The sequence below is a fragment of the Octopus sinensis genome, linkage group LG2 (genome assembly GCF_006345805.1).
Source record: "Octopus sinensis linkage group LG2, ASM634580v1, whole genome shotgun sequence".
NCBI lineage: Eukaryota > Metazoa > Mollusca > Cephalopoda > Octopoda > Octopodidae > Octopus > Octopus sinensis.
The window spans coordinates 114,855,606-114,871,661 of record NC_042998.1 but is presented as its reverse complement, the minus strand read 5'-3'; positions in this window follow the sequence as shown (position 1 = coordinate 114,871,661).

The following is a 16,056-nucleotide window of genomic DNA, read 5'->3' as shown; positions in this document are numbered from 1 at the left end:
CATTATGGATCCTAGGGCTCAACATATCTCTTTTATCTGTACTTGTTTCATTCATTAGACTACGGCCATAATGGGGAACCTTCTCGAAAAATATTTATCGAATGAATCGAGACCAGTACTCTTTTAAGTTTTGAAATCCGGTATTTATTCTATCGTTCTCTTTTACTGAAACGCTAAGTTACGGGGACGTAAACACACCAACACCGGTTGCAAACGGTGGTTGAAGTCAAACACAGACGCACGCCAACATGCACACACATATATGAATGCTTCGGATTATTTATGCTGCTGATATATATATATATATATATAATGAAGGGTGAAATTAATTAATTTGGAAAAATTATCAATTACACCAAGTAGTCTTCGGCATGTAAAAGCCTCATTCGAGGAAAATTTAAGTAATACTAAGCAATAAGGGTTTAGCAACGAGTTGCCTTACCACATACCGAATTTAGAAATAGCAGTCAAAGGGTTATAGCTATTTCTTCTACTAAAAAGGGAGATCTCAGTAAAAACAGCATTTGGAAGGCACAAACAGGTTTGTGCCTTCCAAATGCTGTTTTTACTGAGATCTCCCTTTTTAGTAGAAGAAATAGCTATAACCCTTTGACTGCTATTTCTAAATTCGGTATGTGGTAAGGCAACTCGTTGCTAAACCCTTATGCTTAGTATATATATATATATATATATATATATATAATATATATATATATATATATCAGAGAGAGAGAGAGAATGAGAGAGAGAGAGAGAGATTGGACAACATAATGGAAACAACTTAAACTTTCAAAAAATTTTACTTTAATATGGAGTAGGACCTCCTTTGGTTGTAATTACAGCTTGAATTCTACAAGGTTATATTCGTACAAAGTTTGAATTGTTTCCAAAAGAATTTTTGTCTATTCTAAAACAGTTTCGAGTTCTTGTAGTGATGATGGTGGAGGATATAGACTTCTGACTTGTTTTTCTAAAATATAGATAAATGTTCAATAGTATTGAGATCTGGGGCCTATGGTGGCCAGATAGCATTTTCAACTTCACTAGAATGTTCCTTGTGCCATTCAGTAACAACTTTAGCTGTATGAATTGGTGTATTATCATCTTGAAAGATTGCGTTTCCCTCCGGGAACAGTTCCGCAAACATAGGATGAATTTATTCAGATAAAACGCTTAAATAGACTTGACTATTAATTCTGCCATGAAGGAATACCAATGGGCCGGCGGAGTTCCAAGATATAGCCCCGCAGATCATCACAGATCTTCCTCTATGTTGAACAGTTGGAAAAAGTCAATCTGAGTCAAATTCTTGTTTCGGTTGTCTCCACACTTATACTCGGAAGATGGATGGAAATAAGGTAAAGGATGACTCGTCCGAGAAAATAATATTCTTCTACTGCTTCAGGGACCACTTCTGTAGGTATTTACTCCTATTTAAACGGTTGTAACATTTGTTTCTGAAAGTAGTGATTTTCTGTTTGCAGCCCTCCCGTGAAATCCAGCTTTGTGCATCTCCCGGCGAACAGTTTTTGTGGAAACTAGGTTCTCGAGATGGTTATTAAGATGCATATATATCTATACATATATATAATATATGTATGTATGTATGTATGTATGTATGTATGTATGTATGTATGTATGTATGTATAGATAGATAGATAGACAGACAGATAGATAGATAGATAGATAGATGATAGATAGATAGATAGATAGATAGATAGATAGATAGATAGATAGATAGATATATAATATATTTTATATATATATATATATATATATATATATATATATATATATATATATATATATATATATATTATATATATATATATATATATATATATATTATATATATATATTATATATATATATATATATATATATATACTTTATTTAAAGCAGCAGAAAATTCAACAGGTTTTGATGAATTTTCTGCTGCTTTAAATAAAGCATATTACTCTACCACTGGTATTTGAGTACTCTTTTTTGCACCTTGTTTCACATTTATGTGTTTACTCCGGTATATATATATATATATATATATATATATATATATATATATATATATATGCATATATATATTCCAAATTTTGGAATAAAGACCGATAGTAGACCACGAACAAGACGTCACTGTGCTGTCCCCACTCTGCCGACTGCTTCATCTCGAGCAAGGACGATGTACTGCAAGAGCTTGTGTTTCAAGGGCCCACAACTGTTTAACTGTCTGCCGAAGCATCTGGGGAGCATCCATAGAGTGAATGTAGAAGTTTTTTCAAACGTGAACTTGACCTCTAGCTCACCGAGATGCCGGATGAGCCAATATCTAAGCAAGAAACTCAAAAGAGAGCAGTAGTATCGAACTCCATCCTTTACTAAAAGCCACTTCGACAAAGGTGGAAAGTGGAAGGATGATTACAATGGCGGTGCTCCAATATGGCCACAGTCATTGGAATGAAACATATAAAAGAATAAAAGAATAAAAGAATATATATTCGCCTCGTCATTATATTCACTGTGGTGGTATTTTAGCAATATAGCACATGGTGTCTGGATGAAGAACTGAACTGGTGGTTGTATATACGTGCATATATATGTATGTACATGTGCGTATACGTAGGTATTCGTATGCTCATGTATATATATATATATATATATATATGTAGACTTCTATACAAAGTCAAAAACTATTAAAATACCAGTGGACTTGAGGCCCAGGCAGGCCTTTCGCGATACTGTTAATGCCAGGAAATGTTTGTCACACCAGCGTTGCCCGGGTTAAAGAGCTTAATGAAATTTTAAAATACCGTCTAGATAACGCAGGTTTCAACTGCTAGCAGCTGTGATACCAACTTTCTACATTAATAATTCTCCAATCCATGCCAGCATGGAATATAGACGTAGAGTGAAATGTTAAAAAAAGTTTTCAACTCATATATGTATATAAAGTAAATGCACATATTTCAAAAACACGTTTTGTGTAGCTTATCTCAAAACCTAAACAACAGGTACAGATTATAAAAAAAAAAGGCCGATTTTGGTGATTCATTTGAAAAAGTTAGTAGAGAGCCAATCCGATGCTAAATCTGATCTTGGATCTTGAAAGTTTGCATGAATCCTGACTCATTTAAATCTCTTGTGGCTCCAAATGATGTCATCTGTGGTGCAGCGTTGTATTGTTTAATTTTGTTTTGGAGGTGCTTGGAATCTTGGTCAGTTGATGACAACAGTTTCTCCAATGGCTCTGGAGGTTGGAGGATTGCAGAGACTTTAATATTTTCACCACTGCAGCACAATGCAGGTGTCTCTTCAGGCCTCTTCCTTGCTTTACAATGTAGGCACTGAGCTTCCGTTGCACCAATGGAAACTCTAGTATCATCTGCATAATGAACTACTAGATCATATTTGAAAGCTGCTTCATAGAATTTGCTTCTCTGAGCTGTTGCAGTGGAGATCCTATGCCTTGTCAGCCGTGCATACTTCTGTTCATCACTTCGAGATGCTCTGGCTTTTGTAATGCACAGTTTGTTCGTTTCTTGATATGATTCCCTTTCTGCAGCTGTGTCTCTTTCCCTGAACATTGACATTCTTTTGGCTAACCTTGACATTGTAGACAATTTTGACACTTTCCTTCAAGGCAAGGTTATATACGTATAAAGAATTACATGGGTGCAGAAGATAGTAAACAATGAAAATAACTGGGTAACGGAAATCATATTTCTTAATATGACGGGCAGAAAGTAAATGAGAAATTTATTTCTGGAAAATAAAGTATTGTAAGTGTGAACCAAAAAACCAGGAAAAAGCCGTTTAATAACAGAAAAAACACAAAGTCGTTGCAAAAATGAAATAAGAAATATTTAGGGAATTTAACTAAGTGTACGGATTAAAGTGAAATTTATGATGTTACTTCTGTCAGTAAGAAATTACTTTCATCAGTAATTGTGAATTTCTTTCTTAATTTGTCGTTGTTGTTTGTAAATAGCTATTGAAAATTTACAGTGAAAACAATACCGATTGAAGTGATAACAATAGCAAGTGAAGAACAATAGAGAATGAGAGAGATATAGAGAGAGGGAGAAAGAGAGACAGGTAGCTAGTTAGGCAAAGCGGTAGATATAGGTAGATAGATCAAATATAGACAGATAGCTACAGAGAGATAGATATAGGGATAGAGATGGGAAGATAGATATAGATAAAGAGAGATAGAGATCGATAGAGAGAGATTGGTAGAGAGATATAGAGAGATATAGACGTCACGGATGCTAGAAAACCGGAAGTAAATATTTTCATAAGCTTTCAAAGACGTGAATCTAATATAAAAAGCAATAGTTTATTTTTATTATGACCAATGGATGTAAGAGAGACAATCAGTCTCTGAAAGTTAATTCGCAAGCAGTTATCTCCTTTATCCACGTAACCCAGGAACGGGTATAGTCTGCTCCCAGGGATCCTGTACTCAGTATTTGAAACATTTTAAGAGTCTAAAACCATCTCTGGAAAATAAGTAATGTATCTTCCCAGCTTGGAGAAAAACAGTTGAAAAATACAGCCGCTATAAACTTTTACACACGCGCACACAGAGAACGGGATTTATATTATAGATATTCAAAGGTATGCTAACATTTTCCTGGCATTAAGGGTTTCTCGAAAGGCCAAGATGGAGGCCCACCTCCACGACTTTTGTTAACAGGGCTTAGAGAAATTAAAGGACAACTGCAACAATTGTGTAAATCTGAGAGAGGGTTATAATAAAATCATAATTAACAGATCCTCCTATATTTTCTTTTACCCAAAACTAGGAACTTTTCAGCACCCCTCATACATATATGTACGTAACTATGCATGCATGCATTTATGTATGCATGCATGCATGTATGTATGCATGTATGTATGTATATGTATGTATGTATGTATGTATGTATGTAAGTATGTATGTATGTATGCATGAACTTTCGATCTACTCATACTGCTGTTCTCACGTAAGATAGCTTTTAGAACATGCCTGTAGTGCAATTCAGGTATAATGCATAATGCCTAAGCCGCAGATGAAGGAGCTTAGATGGCACTTTAAGATTGGAAGAAGGATAATAGTTACATAGCACTTCAAATATTTTTTTATGGAAGTCAAATAAAAACACTGACTAAAACGTACGGAATTTCTATACTCGTTACTCTCGAGGTTAAGTTCATAGATTCAAAGCATGAACTTTTAGTGAAAACTCTTTGATCGGGCGATTTCTATTTCAACTAGCCAGCATTAGTGACAATTTTGCTTCTAACCATGATACTGTTTACCGAAGGAGAAAGTAAACACTCTGTTTGCACACAAGCTACTTTTCAATAAGATATTAAATGATTTTGATGACAGATCTGGAAAGTTTGATACATTAGTTTTCGCCAGATTCTAACCGTAGTGGATTAAATCATATAAAGAATCGTTGAATGACTAGATACAATCAGTAAATAACAACATGGGAAAGATATTCACTGCCAGATACGAACATTAGCAGAAAGCTATGTTGAATCTGCATAATGACATGGCACCATAGAAATACCTAGTAGTTGACTATTGGTGCCCCATGAAAAAATAGCTAGTAGTGAATCATGGAACATATTTGATAAATTCCCACATTTATTATTGCTGGAATCACATTGTTTGTCAAAATGTAGCCTTTGTCCAAGTTTTTATCATTAATATTCATACAGGGAATTTTCAACATTCATCAACTTTGAATCTGAAAACACAATGATAGTTTCTAATACAAAGATTTCACTACGACTATACGCTGGTTCTCTGTTTACTTTTTGTAATAAAATAAGTTATATACTCGACAAATACAAGTCGTTAATTGTAATGACATACAGAAGCATCCGATATATTAAAGTGCCCATAATTTCTTTTGCGACAACTTACAGATGACTCCATTCTTGCTGTTTCTCATCTCACACATCATCTAGATTTCAGTAACAATAATTTCCAGTTGCTTTGGCTTAAAAGCTCTTTCAAACCTCAAACCACCTACAATCTCTTTGATCATATATCCACCGCCAATGAAGACAGCTTTCTAGCATCTTCCCTTTCAGACGCTACCATCGGTAACGTCAACGCTCGCATCACCTCGTGGCTCTTGCTCTCATCATATACAAATACTGTTACTGTAGAAGCCGAATTCTTTGCTATTCTTAACTCTTTACACGAATTTATTTTCTCTCCAGCTCAGACTCTTTGGCAGCACAGACACTCGACATTCATAAACCGTATCATTCTGTGGCATGGTGCTGCTTCTGGAACAATGGCATGCCTTGCAAGGGTTGTCATAGAACAAAATCAGGAAATAGTTTTCGCGTTGCGTATATTTGTACGTTTCAACCCAAGGAATATTCGTCGAACATTCCCATTCAAAATGTCTTAAATGTAAGAAAAACTTGTTTAGTAGATGTACCAAGAATATAAAACGAAAATCATGTGGCTTTATAGTTCGACTATCCAGCTGATGTAACTATTTCGTTCAAAATCATAAAGGAAGAAAACTGAAAAAGCGATGAATACTTCGTAATGTCTTGAAAGGTAAAAACACATTGGATGATATGCGTAGTCTTAGATATATTTGAAAACAACGAGATTATTTTTTATTACAGATCTCAGTAATATACATAATCAACTGATTAGTATCCACAGTAACTCTGTGTAGGTTATAAATCAAAATATGTTGCAATGATCATTCTCACATTTGGCAGTGTTAATAAATTGCGAAAAGTTTAGATTTTCAAGCAAAGAAACGTATCAGTTAACATGTACTCAAAAACGTCAGTTTGTAAACAAAATAAATAAAAGTAGATTTTTAGAATTCAGATCATAAATTTTATTGTTGTTGCTGTTGTGTAAATTCCAGTATTGCAGCTTTGTTTCTTAGTTATAAACCAGTCCCTTCTTAATAGACAATAAAATCAAAAAAATATATAAGAGAGTCATATATATACACATAAAAGCACAGATATGCACACACATGCATTTTTATATACACGTTGATAATATTTACATAAATTGGAAAAGTTTATCTTTAAAATTCGAAATGGTTAATGATCTGACTTGATTAGCAATTGAATTTATTCTAAATAGAGTAGATGCTGATTTCAACTGCGCTATTATCGGCAAGCGTACAGAAATACCTGCTTAAATGTGTCTACAAATTAACACACACACACACACACACAGATGCATATAGAGTACTTAAATACGCATGCATATACATCTGTATATAAATGTCTGTGTTTATATGTACATACATACAAATATATGTATGTATATATATATATAATATATATATATATGAAAGATTCTCATAGACACACATATATATATATATACACACACATACATATGTATATATATATATATATATATATATATATATATATATATATATATATATATTATATATGTATGTGTGTGTGTATGTATATATGTGTCTATGAGAATCTTTCATAATCGTGTATACACATTGCACTGTACCTCTAACAAACATTTAATTAGATATCTACTCTATAAACATACAGATATTTAAAAGTGTGAGAAGAATGGTAATGGGATGTGGTGATGTAAGAATTTGTGTTTCACGGTTAGAACATAGATATAGCTAGAATCGTTAGTGTGTATATATGTCGGTGTCTATGTCTGCGTTTGTTCATAATTGCAAGCGCATAATTCGCACACCTACATATAAATACATATACATACACACACACACATATATATATATATGTATGTATGTATATTTATATATATATATATTATATATATATATATGTGTGTGTGTGTGCGTGCATATATACACACACACACCTATATATAAATAAATATATATATATATAAATAGTATGCGTAAGGCTGCGGTAATGGCGATTATCGTGAGATATTTGCAATATCACAGTGGAAAATTTAAATCAATGTGTAAATGATTACATAAATATATGAATAGATTGTCAAACCTTCAGCAAATTTTAATGAAATGAGGGACAAGAATAACACCACCTCTACCAACAGCCTCGCTTCTAATATAACGAAAAAACAACTACACGTTAGGTATTACACTACCTTTTCTAGTAAATGCCGGAAGCCAAAAATTACGCAGGCGACACGTGAATGTGTATACATAACATTTTGTGTGTGCGTGCGTGTGTTTGTCTCTGTGTGTGTGTGTGTTGTATTTTGTGTGATTATGTGCAAGGAAGTAGGAACAAAATTTGAAAAAAATATTGAAAGTTAAAATTTAAAATAAACTATGAAACCAAACAAGAAATTAATATGAACAACAATAGCAGCATAACCACCACCTGACTAAAACGACGAGTACCACCGTCTTCACCACCACCACCAACAACAACAACAACAATAACAAATACAACAAACATAACATCAATATCAATAACTACTTCATTACCATTTATAATCTGTTTGAGCTGAATCAGCCACAACAGCATCACGAAAATATAACTAACAAACGGCAAATACAACAACATTAAAAACAACGAAAACAGTTTTTACTACTACTACTACTACTACTACTACTATTTACTACCACCACCCTCGCCGCTAACTATTACATCAGCAATATATATTTGGTGAATAAAGAGTAGATGTATGAAATAAACTGCCTGCAGCAATGAAAAATACTGCCACGATTCAAGTCAAGACGTTAATATCACAGCAAGATGAAGATATTGGCATTATCACATTTACATCGTCTTGGCAAGACAATCGGAACTTAGCTAAAATAAATCTACGTATTATTGATTTTTTGCATGTTTTTGCGTTGTTTGTAATTTTTTTTTTTAGGTAATTTGTTGTGTATACAGAGTCTTCATTGTAAGAATGATAAAATGCCTGCACAGTCCCACCAACCCCAGAATAAACATAATTCGTAATGAATTGACAATGCATTGATAGAATAAATGTGATGCGTGGCTTGAATTTTTCAAAAATTTCCTCAACATGCTTAACTTTTAATGAGTTATTCTATTTTATAACATATATGTGTGAGTATATGAGTGTGTCTGTGTGTATGTACTTGTATATAAAGTGTGTGTGTGTGTGTGTGTGTGTGTGTGTGCATGTATTACACATAAAATAAGAAATGTTAGCTGGGTGTTGTTAGGGTCGTTGTGTAGACCCAAGTCTGCAGTGATCCTTTTGACCGATAATGAAAGGCATTCCAGCAGTGGTCATACCATGTTTTTATTCAGGCCTAATATGTTTTGGAATATTTTATTTGATGTCTCCTTTTTCAAAAAAACAAGATGGTAGGGCGTGATTTAGGCAGTTGACTGGTAAGGACGTTCCAGTTTAAGGTCTGCTTTTCAGCAATCATTTTGGACCATTTTATTCTAAACTAAAATGTCACTGAGGTCAACTTTGTATTTCATCCTTTTGTAATCTATAAAGTACCTGTGCTTTTCTGAGATCTTTCTCAGTCTTTCTGTCAGTTTGCCTGTCTTTCTTTCTTTTGGCAGAAATCGGCCGAGATCAAATCTGGAGAGAGATGAAATCCGCCAGGTCTAAAGATGACTGAAAGACGTTGTATCGAGGACATGGCGCAAGGTAACGAAAGAATAAGATTTAAGAGTTTGGGACTGTCTTCTGTTACAAGTTCAGTCATTGCATAGAGATGCGCTTTTTGACACAGTAGTTATAAGAAGGTAAAATTCATTCACGCATGACAAGTATACCGCGTATACGTATATACATAGAGAGAGATTCACTGTCATATTTTAATTAGAAAATTATCTACGATGCAAGAAAACCAGGGTGCCATTATATTATCTTTACCTGTTCATAAATTATATATTCTTTAATATTGTATTTAAATTAGTGCTGAATCTGCAAAAGTATTCTTAAAGCAATTGTGTTTAATACGTTCTATGTATCAAGCAAAAATATACTTAAATACCTGGATTGTGAGTGAGCACTGATAAGCTCCAGCTACTTTTGAAGAATTCTTCGAACAAAAACGTATACTTTTGAATGTTTCTTTCTATGATTCTGTAAGCGCGTTACACGTATTACAGTGCTGATCTTTGTTTTCACTGTCACGCCTCACGTTTCCAAAAGTTGCTTTGTTTATCCTATTTACAGTTATTCGAATATCCATGATAGTTGCTTTTATTGATATAGAACATTGGAATATATCTTTTTTTTTCTTTTTTAGTTACTCATATCTTTAATCTACGAAATGTAAACTTCCCCCTAGTACACTCAGATCCCTGCACAAAGTGTATTATACAAATATCGGAGAAAAGTAAGGTCTCGGCCTACGTATATATAACTTATTCTGTACAAATGCAGTTAAAACATATAACATATTTAGGAAAGAATGCGACTCAATAGGAAATCTGAAAAATATTCTTGTGGTTTGAATAGTTAAAGTTTAAATATATAATACGTAGCTAATTTGCATTTGAACTAGATATTAAGCTGGTCCTGGTTGCAAAAGTTCATCTTAACAAAAACAAATATCAAGCTGTCAAATCAGTATCCAGCTTACAAATATTAATTAATGAAACTTAGATGTATTTCCAGGAACTTTACTTTTGCAGATGAAGTTTCTGCAGAAAATTTTATTTTCAAAATTTTGAGTTACAAAACAAAATGATTCACACATTTTATTTGTTAAAAAAGTTGTAAAAGTAATAAGTGTTGTACGTAACGTTTTGCTATTTCATTTTATTTATTATTTTTTTTTTGTTCTTTTTTTTCATTTTTGATAGTTTACCAATAATGAAAATAGTGGTTTATTATCTTTGTAGTGGCCGCTGCAATAAAAAGCGAAACTTAAGTTTCTTCCCAAGACGTGTTATCGAGGATGTAGACAAAACCAAAGGAGAGAAAGTTTCCGTATGTTGTCATCCAGCTGTCGATAAAACGTCTAAGAAACAATCATTGAGTTTTATTTATTTTTCCACATAAGCTTCCTTTGTTTTAATTATTACATCTACTTCAGTCACTCATTTCCAACACCGACATAATTTTCCCGTCATCTTTCTATCTAATCCATTATTCTTGGCCCCCGTCGTTGTTTGCACCAATAATGTTCCTCACCAGATGCAGATCAGTGTAAGTTGTTTTGCTTGTTCTTTTTTTCTTACATATATAAAAAAAAGAAGCAAATAAGTAATTATTTAGTTTTCCCTCACTACGCTGCCGATGTTCTCCAACAGAAATTTGCTAGAATAGTACGACTTAGTTAAATAAAAATGATTTCTTCGCTAACTCAGGACGTAAAGATCAGGCAACAGTACTTAAAAACGGATTTCGTCCGACGTACTCAAAATTCCGCCAACCCAGAGTCTTATAAAAATATTCTGTTGACCCTGGAATGATAAAAAGGTAAATGAAACCTCGAAAGAGTTTGTAAACAGAGTATAAAAGAGCAAAGATTTATCTCCGACCCACTAACGATTCTGTCTGTCCATTCCCTTCTATTAATTTCTCATTCCTCAGCAAGTAAAATGTTTCTAATTTTTTCCTTTACTACATCTAGTTTTGAAATAAACAGCTCCATTTCCGTAGGATTTTACTAATGAAGCAAGGAAAGAAAATGCTATGCAAATATGAACCAAACAAACACAAACGCGCGCTCGCTGAAAGACATGCAAGTATAAACTTTCATATGCTAATGCAACGAGTACACAGACAGAAACTTAGAAACAAACACACAGATGTGCAGACACGCATAAAAACAAATAAAGACAATAAATAAAATTGAATACAAAACATTGCTCAAATACTCTCTTCCGCCACAAATCATTTAGAAATTGTTATTTTGCCAAAATTCATAAAAGTTGTATTATTTAATACTTGCTACTTGTCTAGAATCTTCTCTTCTATTTTTATTTTCATCTTACCAAGCTCAAGGCGTTATTTTGTTTTAAGCTGGGATAAAACGCTAATTGATTGAATTTTTATGTTCATGTATGTACGTATGTATGTCCTTATTTGTCGATTTATGTATGGGTATATGAGTATATACATAAATGCAAGCATGCGTGCGTGTGTCTGTATTTTCGTACGTATGAATTAATGTACACATTCACGCATACACAAGTATACATACGTATACGAACACACAATTATACACATACGCACAAACATATATCATGTATATACAATCACACAGAGTTATTATTAGCTGTATATGCCATTGTCGTGTTACAAGTTTCAGCATACTATGGCTCTTCGGGTAGTATTCCGTATTCTTTCTTCATATATTGCTTGCTGTAAAAGAATGTTGGCAAAATATTTATTATTTGGGACATGGATTTACATTGGTCTTTAATTTTTGTGATATTATTTTTTATTCTTGTGTTCTTGAGAACGCTTGGTTTGTGCGTGTGAATCTACGTGTTTATTGAATCATCTTCATGTACGTGTTTGTGTTTGCCTTTTCGCTTAATCTGTTTGATGTGTATATTATACGTCAAAGGATCAGCGTATTTGTGTGCGCATGACTGTCTGTGTGTGTGTGTTTCCGCTTATGTTTGACTACCTATCTGTTGAGATGTATGCGCTTGGGATTTAATGTGTAATGGGACAGCGTAGGATATGTTTCTATTTGCACTATTAAAGTAAAGACAATCGCCTTACCCTACTTTTGTAAACAAACAATTTGGTGGATAGTTGGAATACTGTGGTCATTATTATTATTTTAAATTAATACATTTGGCAAGCACGTAAAATTATATACGTAAAACAGCAGTCTAACATTAAGACATGCAAAATCTCGTTTGAAACGAAAAGTGAAATTGAAATAGATTTTGTATTTCTCCTCTTAGATAATTTCTATCCATGTGATGGCATAAAGCATTTAGAAATGTGTGTTAGTTCCATTTTGTGTTGTTTTAAGTTCGATAGCCGTTCAGCAGTACAAAGGCTACAGAAAGCATGTGAGCGTTTATAAATTGAGATTTTATCAATGTGTTATATATTGTTACACTTTAGATGAATAAATAAAAAAACAGAAGTGTTACAAATTTTTTGTCAATAATTTATATCTAGAATATTGCAAGAGATAAATATTGTCTTATACGATTTGCACTTGGAATTCATTTTCTATAAACGAAACATAATGATTAATTAATTACAAGTTCATGAGTAACTTGTCAGAAGTAACATTAGATTTAGTTAAGATACTGACGCTAAAATGAATAGAGAACATAACGAGTGCATGTTCACCACTGTTGATAGCATAACATATCTTATAAACGTTAACCCTTATTATTAAACGGCAGAAGGTGCTGCAGAAAATCAGAAACAGACACCACACGCATGCGATGCTGTAACCGTTATATAAAAAGGTAAAAACATAGTAAAGATCCCCTTCGATCATGAATGACCATGGGACTGCACCAAGAAAGTTCCCCTCCACGGCACAAAGCCGTGCAAGGTTGTTTTGTGGAACACCAGCAGTTGGCCCATTCACACCACTCTGCCTTCTTCACGCTACCGATTTTGTCCAAGGGAAAGGCAAAGGCTGAAAACAACATGGCACCATTGACGTTACGACTCATTTCTACAGATGAATGAACTGGATCAACGTGAAATAAAGCGTCTTGCTCAAGAAGAGCACAACAGATAGCCCGATCCGAGTATCGAACTCAGAACCTCACATTTATAAGTCCGATGCTCTAACCACTGAGCCATGTACTTTCGCTATATAATTTCAATACATTTGCACATAACATGCAATGTTCGGTTTAAACTATTATTATTAACACTAAACGTAAATTCAGTTACCTGTGTTGTTGCTAAGTTAAAATCGTGGAAATTATAGACAGGAAGTAAAATTTGCTTGGTAGAACATCATAGCCGGTTCGTCTACCTAGCCTAGGGATACATTTGCAAGCGGCATCTTCCAAGTAGTCAATTCACCTGCTTGCAATTTTAACCAATGTTTGAATTACTCCTTGCCATCTTCAGAAGACGGAGACTTAAGGTGGTCCTAAATAAGCAATTCCCGGGTAAAACAAGGCATATTTAAGAGTGAAAGCTTCTTTGATCAGTAAGGTTAAACAACAGTAACAACGACGACGACAACAACAACGAGGACGACGATGACAGCTACAACAACATTAATAACAGCGACAGAAGCAATAGCAACAAAAAGCCCTTTTGCTTTGCTCATTGAAAGACACTATAAGGGGCATGTCGATAATGTAGTCATCGATTTGAATGAAATTTACCTTAACTATAGAGTGTAGGACATCGACATGAATTAAAGGGGATATATTGATGAAAATCGAGATGAAGCTGGTGATAAAGGTTAGGATGACTTGGAGGGAGGTTTACTATTGATGATGAGGAGGAGGAGGAGGAGGGGGATGGCCATGGCGATGCTGGTGGTTGTAGACGATAACTCCGGAAATCTTGAAATTTCAAAGACATGTTATATTCGTCCCTGTTACACATAGACACATACATACGACGGGGTGCTGAAAAGTTCATGGTTTTAAGGGTATCGCGAAAGGCCTGACTGGAGGCCCAACCCGCCGAGTTATTTTATAGGGTTTAGAAAAAATGAAAAATCTCTGCAATAAATGTGTGAATCTGAGAGGAGAATGTGTTGAATAAAATCATAATTAACTGATCCTCCTGTATATTCTTTTATTGAAAACCAGGATCTTTTCAGCACCCCATTGTATTGTTACCTTTATGTACAGCACACCCTCCCTAATAGTCACCTTCTTTAATGACCTAAACAATACAAACATTATCATCAGCAACACTATCACTTATATATATACACTACCATCTGCTTTGGCACCAGCTATAACTACAAATATATGACACACCGTAGGTTACGACGACGAGGGTTCCAGTTGATCCGATCAACGGAACAGCCAGCTCATGAAATAAATCTGCAAGTTGGTGAGCACTCCACAGACACGCATACCCTTAACGTAGTTCTCAAGGAGATTCAGCGTGACACAGAATTTGACAAAGCTGGTCTTTTGAAATACAGGTACATCTCATTATTTCCAGCTGAGTGGACTGGAGCAATGTGAAATAAAGTGTCGTGTAAAAGAACACAACGCACCGCCACGAATCGGACCCATGATCTTACGGTCACGAACTGAATATCCTAACCCCTAAGCCATGCACCTACGCTATAACTACTACTACTACTACTACTACTACTACTACTACTACTACTACTACTACTACTACTACTACTACTAATAATAATAATAAATAATAATAATATAATAATAATAATAATAATAATAATAATAATAATAATAATAATGATAATAATATTAATAATAATAATAACAACAACAACAACCACGAAAACAATAATAATACCTAGATATAATGCAGCTACCATCACCTGCACTTTACACAAACTAGCACCTAAAATTTACTACATACTATTAACACCAATACCAAACACATACCACTATCCATACATCCCTAACCTCCAACACCATGACCACAAATATTACTATTATTTCTACTACTGCTACAACTGCCGCCACCACCACCACCGCAGCCATCATCAGCATCCCCAACAATACTACTTATTTACTTGCCACGAAAACTAAAGTTTACACCATTTTACATAAGCCATTTTCCTTAACAACACGATGTGTAAATAGATAAACAAATCTGTAACACATCTAGAATTTTCATCTAACAGCTCATAATTTATCGATTAGATTAATTTCAACTAAGCTGATATTTCACAGGTAAATTGAACAGAGAACGTAAGAAGCAGAATAACAGGTAGACTTGTATTATTTACCTGTTAGATACAGTGTTAATGAGATTCTGTCCGCCGATAATGACCCTCCATATATTGGAAATTAACGTATTCTCTGCACAACGAACACCAAAGAATGGTTAATGATATTTATTTGTTGTATTTGTTCTGTTTGCTCTGCTCTGTGAGAATACATTTACGAATATACGTGTGAATTCATAAAATTTATATTCATATATACATGCATACACACACACACATATATGTATATATCTATGTTCATATATATACATACATATAA